Genomic DNA, 9,181 nt, shown 5'->3' on the forward strand with positions numbered 1-9,181 from the left:
ATAAAATGAAACAAATGATGAATAGCATTTAATGTTACGTGACGTGAGGAGAGATAATAAAGACAAATGAGGTGACTAGCACAGTTACCTATGGTCGGCGTCCCTTCAACTGCACGCGCGCTTATCCATGAATAGTAACGACAGGTTTACCATCCCGAGATAAAACGTAACAGCTGTTTTGCTTTAAAAGAGGTTCTGAATCAACTTAGACAATGAAACGTTAGTAATAACCGAATCATAATTTCTAAAAGATTTCAATCAGAACTTCTGACAAAAAAAATGTTCCACATTCATTTCAGAAGATACTCATACATGAGAACTTCTCATCTTCTCATTCTGGGCATAAATCCATACTGATGTTCTTCAAAATGAACTTAAACCTATCTTCAGCCAGGGGTTTTGTAAAGATATCAGCCCATTGATGGTCTGTATCAACGAAGTTTAAAGATATGACACCCTTCTGAACATAGTCCCTTATGAAATGATGTTTAATCTCAATATGTTTAGCTTTTGAATGAAGAATAGGATTCTTAGATAAACATATAGCAGAAGTATTATCACAGAATATAGGAATGTTACTCTCAAATATCTGATAATCTTCTAACTGACTCTTCATCCAGAGCATCTGTGTACTACAACCAGCAGCAGCTACATATTCTGCTTCTGTCGTTGATAGAGCAATAGTTGCTTGCTTCTTGCTGTACCAAGAGATCAAATGACTTCCAAGAAATTGGCAACTTCCTGAAGTACTTTTTCTTTCAATTCTATCTCCAGCATAATCAGCATCGCAGAATCCTACTAAGTTGTATTCTTTAGATTTTCTGTAAACTAAGCCAACATTAGTAGTACCTTTCAGATACCTTAGAATTCTCTTAACAGCAGTTAAATGAGATTCTCTAGGATCTGATTGGAATCTAGCACACAAACAAACACTGAACAGAATGTCAGGTCTAGAAGCAGTCAGATATAGAAGAGATCCAATCATACCTCTGTATAACTTCTGATCTACCTTCTTACTTACCTCATCCTTACCTAGGATGCATGTTGGATGCATAGGAGTTTTGGCTTCTTTGCAATCCAGAAGATTAAACTTCTTCAGAAGTTCCTTCACATACTTGGTTTGGTGAACATATGTTCCTTCTGATGTTTGATTTATTTGTATTCCAAGGAAATACTTGAGTTCTCCCATCATGCTCATTTCAAACTCAGCCTGCATAGACTTAGCAAACTCCTTTCCAAGTGTAGCATTAGATGTTCCAAAAATAATATCATCTACATATATTTGACAAATTAAAATATCCTTTTCAAAGGTTTTACAAAAGAGAGTAGTTTCCACTTTTCCTCTAGTGAAACCATTATCTAGAAGGAAAGAACTTAAGCGTTCATACCAAGCTCTGGGAGCTTGCTTCAATCCATATAATGATTTCTTTAGTTTAAACACATGATTCGGAGACATAGAGTCTTCAAAACCAGGAGGTTGATGGACATAAACTTCTTCATCTATATAACCATTTAAGAAGGCACTCTTAACATCCATTTGATAGAGAGTGATGTTATGTTGAGTGGCAAAAGAAATTAATAGACGAATAGATTCTAACCTGGCCACTGGTGCAAAGGTTTCTGTATAATCAATCCCTTCTTGCTGACTATAACCCTGAGCCACCAGTCTGGCTTTGTTTCTTACCACTTCACCTTTCTCACTGAGCTTGTTTCTGAAGACCCATTTTGTACCAATTATATTGAATCCATCTGGTCTAGGAACAAGATCCCAAACATCATTCCTTGTAAACTGATTCAGTTCTTCTTGCATAGCAATTATCCAGTCTGGATCTTCTAGAGCATGATCAACAGAAGTTGGCTCGATCAAAGATACAAGACCTAATTGACAGTCTGCATTGTTCTTAAGGAATGCTCTTGTTCTGATTAGATCATCCTTCTTTCCAAGAATGACATCTTCTGAATGACCAGAGATGAGTCTGGATGATCTTCTGACAGATGGTTCTTCAGAAATACTTAGATCCTCCAGAGAAGCTGATACTTGATCTTCTGGTTCTTTGCTTCTGAGGAGCTCTGCTTCTGATGCGTTGCTTCTTGGCTCAACAACTTCTGATATATCAATATCACAATCTGCAAAATTATCAAACTGCTTTGGTTTTTCAGAACCAAGCTTATCATCAAACCTGATATTGATTGATTCTTCTACAACCAATGTTTCAGTATTGTATACTCTGTAGCCTTTTGAGCGTTCAGAATATCCAAGAAGGAAACACTTTTGAGCTTTGGAATCAAACTTACCAAGATGATCTTTAGTGTTCAGAATAAAGCATACACATCCAAAAGGATGGAAATATGAAATGTTGGGCTTTCTATTCTTCCACAATTCATAAGGAGTCTTATTTAGAATAGGTCTGATAGAGATTCTATTCTGAATATAGCATGCAGTGTTTATTGCTTCTGCCCAGAAATGCTTAGCCATATTGGTTTCATTGATCATGGTTCTGGCCATTTCTTGCAGAGTCCTATTCTTTCGCTCTACAACCCCATTTTGCTGTGGAGTTCTAGGACAAGAGAAATCATGGGCAATACCATTTTCTTTGAAGAATTCTTCAAAGAATCTGTTCTCAAATTCACCACCATGATCACTTCTGACCTTTATGATTTTACACTCTTTTTCAGATTGAATCTGAATGCAGAAATCAAAGAACACTGAATGAGTCTCATCCTTGTGTTTTAAGAATTTCACCCAAGTCCAGCGGCTATAATCATCTACGATGACTAATCCATATTTCTTTCCTCTGACAGATGCTGTTTTGACTGGTCCAAACAGATCAATGTGCAAGAGTTCTAATGGCCTTGAGGTAGAAACAACATTCTTAGACTTGAATGCAGGTTTGGAGAACTTGCCCTTCTGACATGCTTCACAAAGAGCATCTGATTTGAATTTCAGATTAGGGAGTCCTCTGACCAGATTCAGTTTGTTAATCTGAGAAATCTTTCTCAAACTAGCATGACCTAATCTTCTGTGCCAGACCCACTGCTCTTCAGAAACAGACATAAGACAGGTCACCTTCTGACTCATAAGATCTTGCAGATCTGTCTTATAAATGTTGTTCTTCCTCTTGCCTGTAAATAGGATTGAGCCATCCTTCTGATTTACAGCCTTGCAAGACTTTTGATTAAAGATTATATCATAACCATTGTCACTCAATTGACTGATAGATAAGAGGTTATGAGTTAATCCTTCTACAAGAAGTACATTAGAAATGAAAGGAGAGTTACCAGACTTTATAGTTCCAGAGCCAATTATCTTGCCCTTCTGATCTCCTCCAAACTTGACTTCTCCTCCTGACTTAAGCACCAGGTCTTGGAACATAGACCTTCTTCCTGTCATGTGTCGTGAGCATCCAGAGTCCAGGTACCATGACATGTTGTGCTTTGTCCTTCTTGCAGCCAAGGATATCTGCAATAGGAATAATCTTATCCTTAGGTACCCACATTTTCTTGGGTCCTTTCTTGTTAGATTTTCTCAAGTTCTGATTGAACTTGGGTTTAACATTATAAGCAATAGGAGGAACAGCATGATAATTTTTAATATGAGTTTCATGATATTTCCTAGGTTGTGTCACATGCTTCTTGGTGTGTGTTATGTGAAAACTTTGAGCATGTGAAGTGTGCCTAATATCATGAGAGTGGCCATACTTGAACTGATCATACAATGGCTTGTATGTAATTTTCATTTCATCAACAGGTTCAAGTTTGTATGGGGTTTCACCCTCAAAACCAATGCCAACTCTTGTGTTTCCAGATACGGCATATATCATAGAAGCTAGCTGACTTCTGCCAATACTTCTAGATAAGAACTTCCTGAAACTTAAATCATATTCTTTCAGAATATGGTTTAGACTAGGAGTGGATTTTTCTGAATCAGAAGGAGATCCAACATTATTGGATAATTTTAAAAGTTTTTCTTTTAATTCAGAATTTTCCAACTCAAGCTTCTTTGTTTCAAATTCAAATTGCTTTTTCAGCTTTTTGTATTTGAGACTAATTTGAGACTTGAGTTCCAGTAGTTCAGTTAGACCGGAAACTAACTCATCTCTAGTGAGTTCAGAAAATACCTCTTCAGAATCTGATTCTGATGTAGATTCTGATCCGTCATCTTCTGTCGCCATCAGCGCACAGTTAGCCTGCTCATCTTCTGAATCATCTTCTGACTCATCCCAGGTTGCCATAAGACCTTTCTTCTTATGAAACTTTTTCTTGGGACTTTCCTTCTGAAGATTTGGACATTCATTCTTGTAGTGTCCAGGCTCATTGCATTCATAGCACATGACCTTCTTCTTGTCAAATCTTCTTTCATCAGAAGATTCTCCACGTTCAAATTTCCTTGAACTTCTGAAGCCTCTGAACTTCCTTTGCTTGGTCTTCCAGAGTTGATTTAGCCTTCTGGAGATCATGGACAGTTCATCTTCTTCTTCAGATTCTGATTCTTCAGGATCTTCTTCTTTGGCCTGAAAAGCGTTAGTGCATTTCTTGATATTAGATTTTAATGCAATAGACTTACCTTTCTTTTGAGGCTCATTTGCGTCCAGCTCTATTTCATGACTTCTCAAGGCGCTAATAAGCTCTTCCAGAGAAACTTCATTCAGATTCTTTGCAATCTTGAATGCAGTCACCATAGGACCCCATCTTCTAGGTAAGCTTCTGATGATCTTCTTCACATGATCAGCCTTGGTGTATCCTTTGTCAAGAACTCTCAATCCAGCAGTAAGAGTTTGAAATCTTGAAAACATCTTTTCAATGTCTTCATCATCCTCCATCTTGAAGGCTTCATACTTCTGGATTAAGGCTAGAGCTTTAGTCTCCTTGACTTGAGCATTTCCTTCATGAGTCATTTTCAAGGACTCATATATGTCATAGGCCGTTTCCCTGTTAGATATCTACTCATACTCAGCATGAGAGATAGCATTCAGCAAAACAGTTCTACATTTATGATGATTCCTGAAAAGCTTCTTTTGATCATCGTTCATTTCTTGCCTTGACAGCTTCACGCCACTGGCATTTACTGGATGTTTGTAACCATCCATTAGAAGATCCCATAGATCACCATCTAGACCCAGAAAATAGCTTTCCAGTTTATCTTTCCAGTATTCAAAGTTTTCACCATCAAATACCGGCGGTCTAGTATAACCATTGTTTCCGTTGTATTGCTCAGCAGAGCCAGATGTAGATGCAGGTGTAGATGTAGACTTTCCACTTTCATCAACCATCTTTTAAATGAAGCGTTTTTCTCTTCCTGAATCTTTTCTAAACACGGTTAAGTGCTTGCACCTTAGAACCGGCGCTCTGATGCATATTGAAGGATAGAAAAACACTTAGAAAGGGGGGGGGATTGAATAAGTGTGACTTTAAATCTTGGACGATAAAAATAAATTGCACAATTATTTTTATCCTGGTTCGCTGTTAACGAAGCTACTCCAGTCCACCCCCGCAGAGATGATTTACCTCAACTGAGGATTTAATCCACTAATCGCACGGATTACAATGGTTTTCCACTTAGTCCGCAACTAAGTCTTCCAGAGTCTTCTGATCACACACTGATCACTCCAGGAACAACTGCTTAGATACCCTCTAAGACTTTTCTAGAGTCTACTGATCAACACGATCACTCTAGGCTTAGTTCACTCCTAAGACTTCCCTAGAGTATTCTGATCAACACGATCACTCTAGTTACAAACTGCTCAGCCAACTGCCAAGACTTCCTAGAGTATACTGATCACACTGATCACTCTAGTTCCTTACAACTTAATGTAATTCTAAGAGTATTACAAATGCTTCTTAAAAGCGATAATCACAACTGTGATATTTCTCTTAACTTTTAAGCTTAATCTCACTAAAATATTACAACAGCAATGTAGTGAGTTGATGAAGATTCTGAGCTTTGATTGAATAGCGTTTCAGCAAGTTTCTTTTCGTTCAGAGTTGTTAAGAATTGGTAACCTTGCTTCTCATCACAACTTCATATTTATAGGCGTTGAGAAGATGACCGTTGAATGCATTTAATGCTTTGCGTGTTCCGTACAGCATTGCACTTAATGTTATACGCTTTTGTCAACTACCTCGAGCCTTGTTCACGCTGTGTCTACTGACGTAGCCTTTAGTAGCTTTTAACGTTCCTTTTGTCAGTCAGCGTAGTCTGCCACCTGTACTTCCTTCTGATCTGATGTTTGTGAATACGACGTTTGAATATCATCAGAGTCAAAACAGCTTGGTGCATAGCATCTTCTGATCTTCTGACCTTGAAGTGCTTCTGAGCGTGATACCATCTTCTGATCTTCAGTGCTTCTGATCTCATGTTCTTCTGATGCTTCCATAGACCCATGTTCTGATTCTGCTTCGACCATCTTCTGATGTCTTGCCAGACCATGTTCTGATGTTGCATGCTGAACCATTTGAGATACAACTTCTGAGCGCTGAATTATGCGTACTCTTTATATATATTTCCTGAAAGGGAAATTGCATTGGATTAGAGTACCATATTATCTTAAGCAAAATTCATATTATTGTTATCATCAAAACTAAGATAATTGATAAGAACAAATCTTGTTCTAACAGATGTATGATTGATGAATTATGAAATTGATTGAGGGCTAATGATCAGTGATAGTGCAGAAACAAGATAGCAACTCAATTTTTCATTTATGATGCATGTATGTATGAGTTTGAAGTTCATAGCACTTACCTTCAAAAACGGCCAAGCTGGGATTCGAATTCTGCAATAGAGGTGTTACAGATGCTTTGTGATGATCTGGATAGCTTCAATGGACCTTATGGAAGGTGTCTGGATGCTTGGAACCATCTGAATTCATCTGGGCATGGCTATGGTACCCGACCATTTAATGCATATGGTTAAAGTTACTAAACCATGGTTAAAATTGGCTATGCTTCTTATCTCTTTCCCATCTGTCTCAAATCAGAAAAATATCTCCAATTATTGCCTCTATGCATCATTACTTGGTCCATTTGGCAATTTGGTTCATAACTTTGTGAAAATGGCTTGAAATTTCAAGTGAAAAGTTCACTAATGGCAAAATTCAAAACCATAGCTACACTCCATATTTTTTCATGCTCTTGGACATTTTGGAAAGCTCATGTTACACACTTCAAAACCCTAGTTGAAAGTTTCTTCAAGACCTTTAAGGAAATGGGTGAAAAAGATCCATGAACTTTGAAGAAAATGAGATTTCAAGTGAAGTTTTCAAAAAGTACCAACTTTGAAGCACCATATCTCTTAAATGGTTGATCTTATGGAAAAATTTTATATGTGTCAAAGTTGTTTATTGGATCAAAATCTACAACTTTCATGTTGGAAGTTTTTTTCAGTTTGTAGGTGAAATTTTGAGAAATTCCCTTCCAAAGTTTGGAAAAAACCATTGAAAAACACTTAGAAATTTTTCTAAGTATGAAAAGTCAAACTTTTGACTTTTGATTCTTGATTTATTTTCTTGATTTTCCTTGATCAAATGACTTCTCATATCATATATTGATGATTCAAAACTTCAAAAGTCATGGTTGACCAAAATTCCCCAAAAGTCAATGGTGATCTTGTACAGTTGACTTTTTTAGACGAATCGCGTTTCTGGAGATTTCAAATGAAACAGACTATCCTCATCAAATGAATGGTATGAATGGATCATATTGAGGTATTAGAGGATATTGAATCATGATTTGAGTTGTGGCACCATGTCCTGATTAAAAAGTCAGTTGTTCAGTGAATTAGGTCAAAAACCCTAATTGTCGACCAGATGAAATTGATGCCTGTAGGTCTTGAATTGAGATGTAATTTCCATTGTATATTGTCATAGGGATTATTTGAGGATTATTGAAACCTTTGATTGACTTCCTGGGGATTTTTAGGGTTTCCCAAATGTGATCCCTGATTTCAGTCCCTGATAGTTCAAAACCCTGATCTGAGGATTTGTCTGATCAATCTTTGTGTAGGAGATGTTCTGAGCCAATGGATTAGGTCAAAATGATTCACTTGGGGTCTTGAGGTCATGTCCCAAGTCATTAGGTCAAATTCTGAGCAAAAGTCAAGAGTATGCTATCTTCAGTCAAAACCCTAATTCAGTCGATTCAAAGCTGTTGAGTTTGTTGAAATGAATCTCTGAGGACCAAATATTGATTGTTGATGAAGATGATTCATTTGAGATGAAGGGATAACAAAACCCTAATTGATTGTTACTTGTACTGATGAGTGATTTCCTGATTAAATCCTACTGAGCCACAAGTAACAAACACAAGCTATGCAATTTGTTAGAGATGCAAATGATGCATATGCTATGATATGAGGTGGTATCTTAGGTCAAAAATTGGGGTATGACACAGAGGAGGAGCCTACTTGAATTTTTCCACTTTGAATGCCGCTTTCGACACACTCTCCAGTTAATATCAGGTTAGTGAAACCTGACGACGAGCTTCCCAGCAGATGACTGTAGAAAGGGCCAGTTAAAATGCCCATGAACATGTCGACCAGCTCGCGATCAGATAAGGGTGGTTGAACCCTTCCAGCTAGATCTCTCCACTTTTGCGCGTACTCTTTGAAACTTTCTTTTGGTGCCATAGTCATGCCCCGTAGTTGAGTACGGGTTGGTGCAAGGTCAGCGTTGTATTGATACTGTTTGTAGAAGGCAGCCGCCAAATCTTCCCAGGTGTGAACTTTTGCACTTTCCAGTTGGTAGTACCACTCGAGTTGAGTACCCGACAGACTTTCTTGGAAGAAATGAATCCACAATTTGTTATCTGCCGTATGAGGTAGTATCTTTCTAACATAGGACCTTAGATGTAGTTTTGGGCAAGAGACTCCATCATACTTTGCAAAGACAGGAACTTTGAACTTTGGAGGAATAACAACATATGAGACTAGTCCAAGATCGTTGAAGTCTAAACCAGGTATTTTTTGTATCTCCATAGCTTTCATGCGTTCTTCCAACTACTGGTATTTGCTATCACCCTGTTCGTCTTCAGAGTGATAATCTTCTTCATCAGGAGAGAGAGAGAGAGAGAGAGAGAGAGAGAGAGAGAGAGAGAGTTTAGCAGAACCTTGGTTGCTGTGGTTGTCTTCTTGATCACCTTCACCGACTACTTCAGGGATTGGCGCTTTTCTGGGCATCCTAGCTGG

The sequence above is a fragment of the Vicia villosa genome, linkage group LG5, assembly GCF_029867415.1.
Source record: "Vicia villosa cultivar HV-30 ecotype Madison, WI linkage group LG5, Vvil1.0, whole genome shotgun sequence".
Lineage (NCBI taxonomy): Eukaryota > Viridiplantae > Streptophyta > Magnoliopsida > Fabales > Fabaceae > Vicia > Vicia villosa.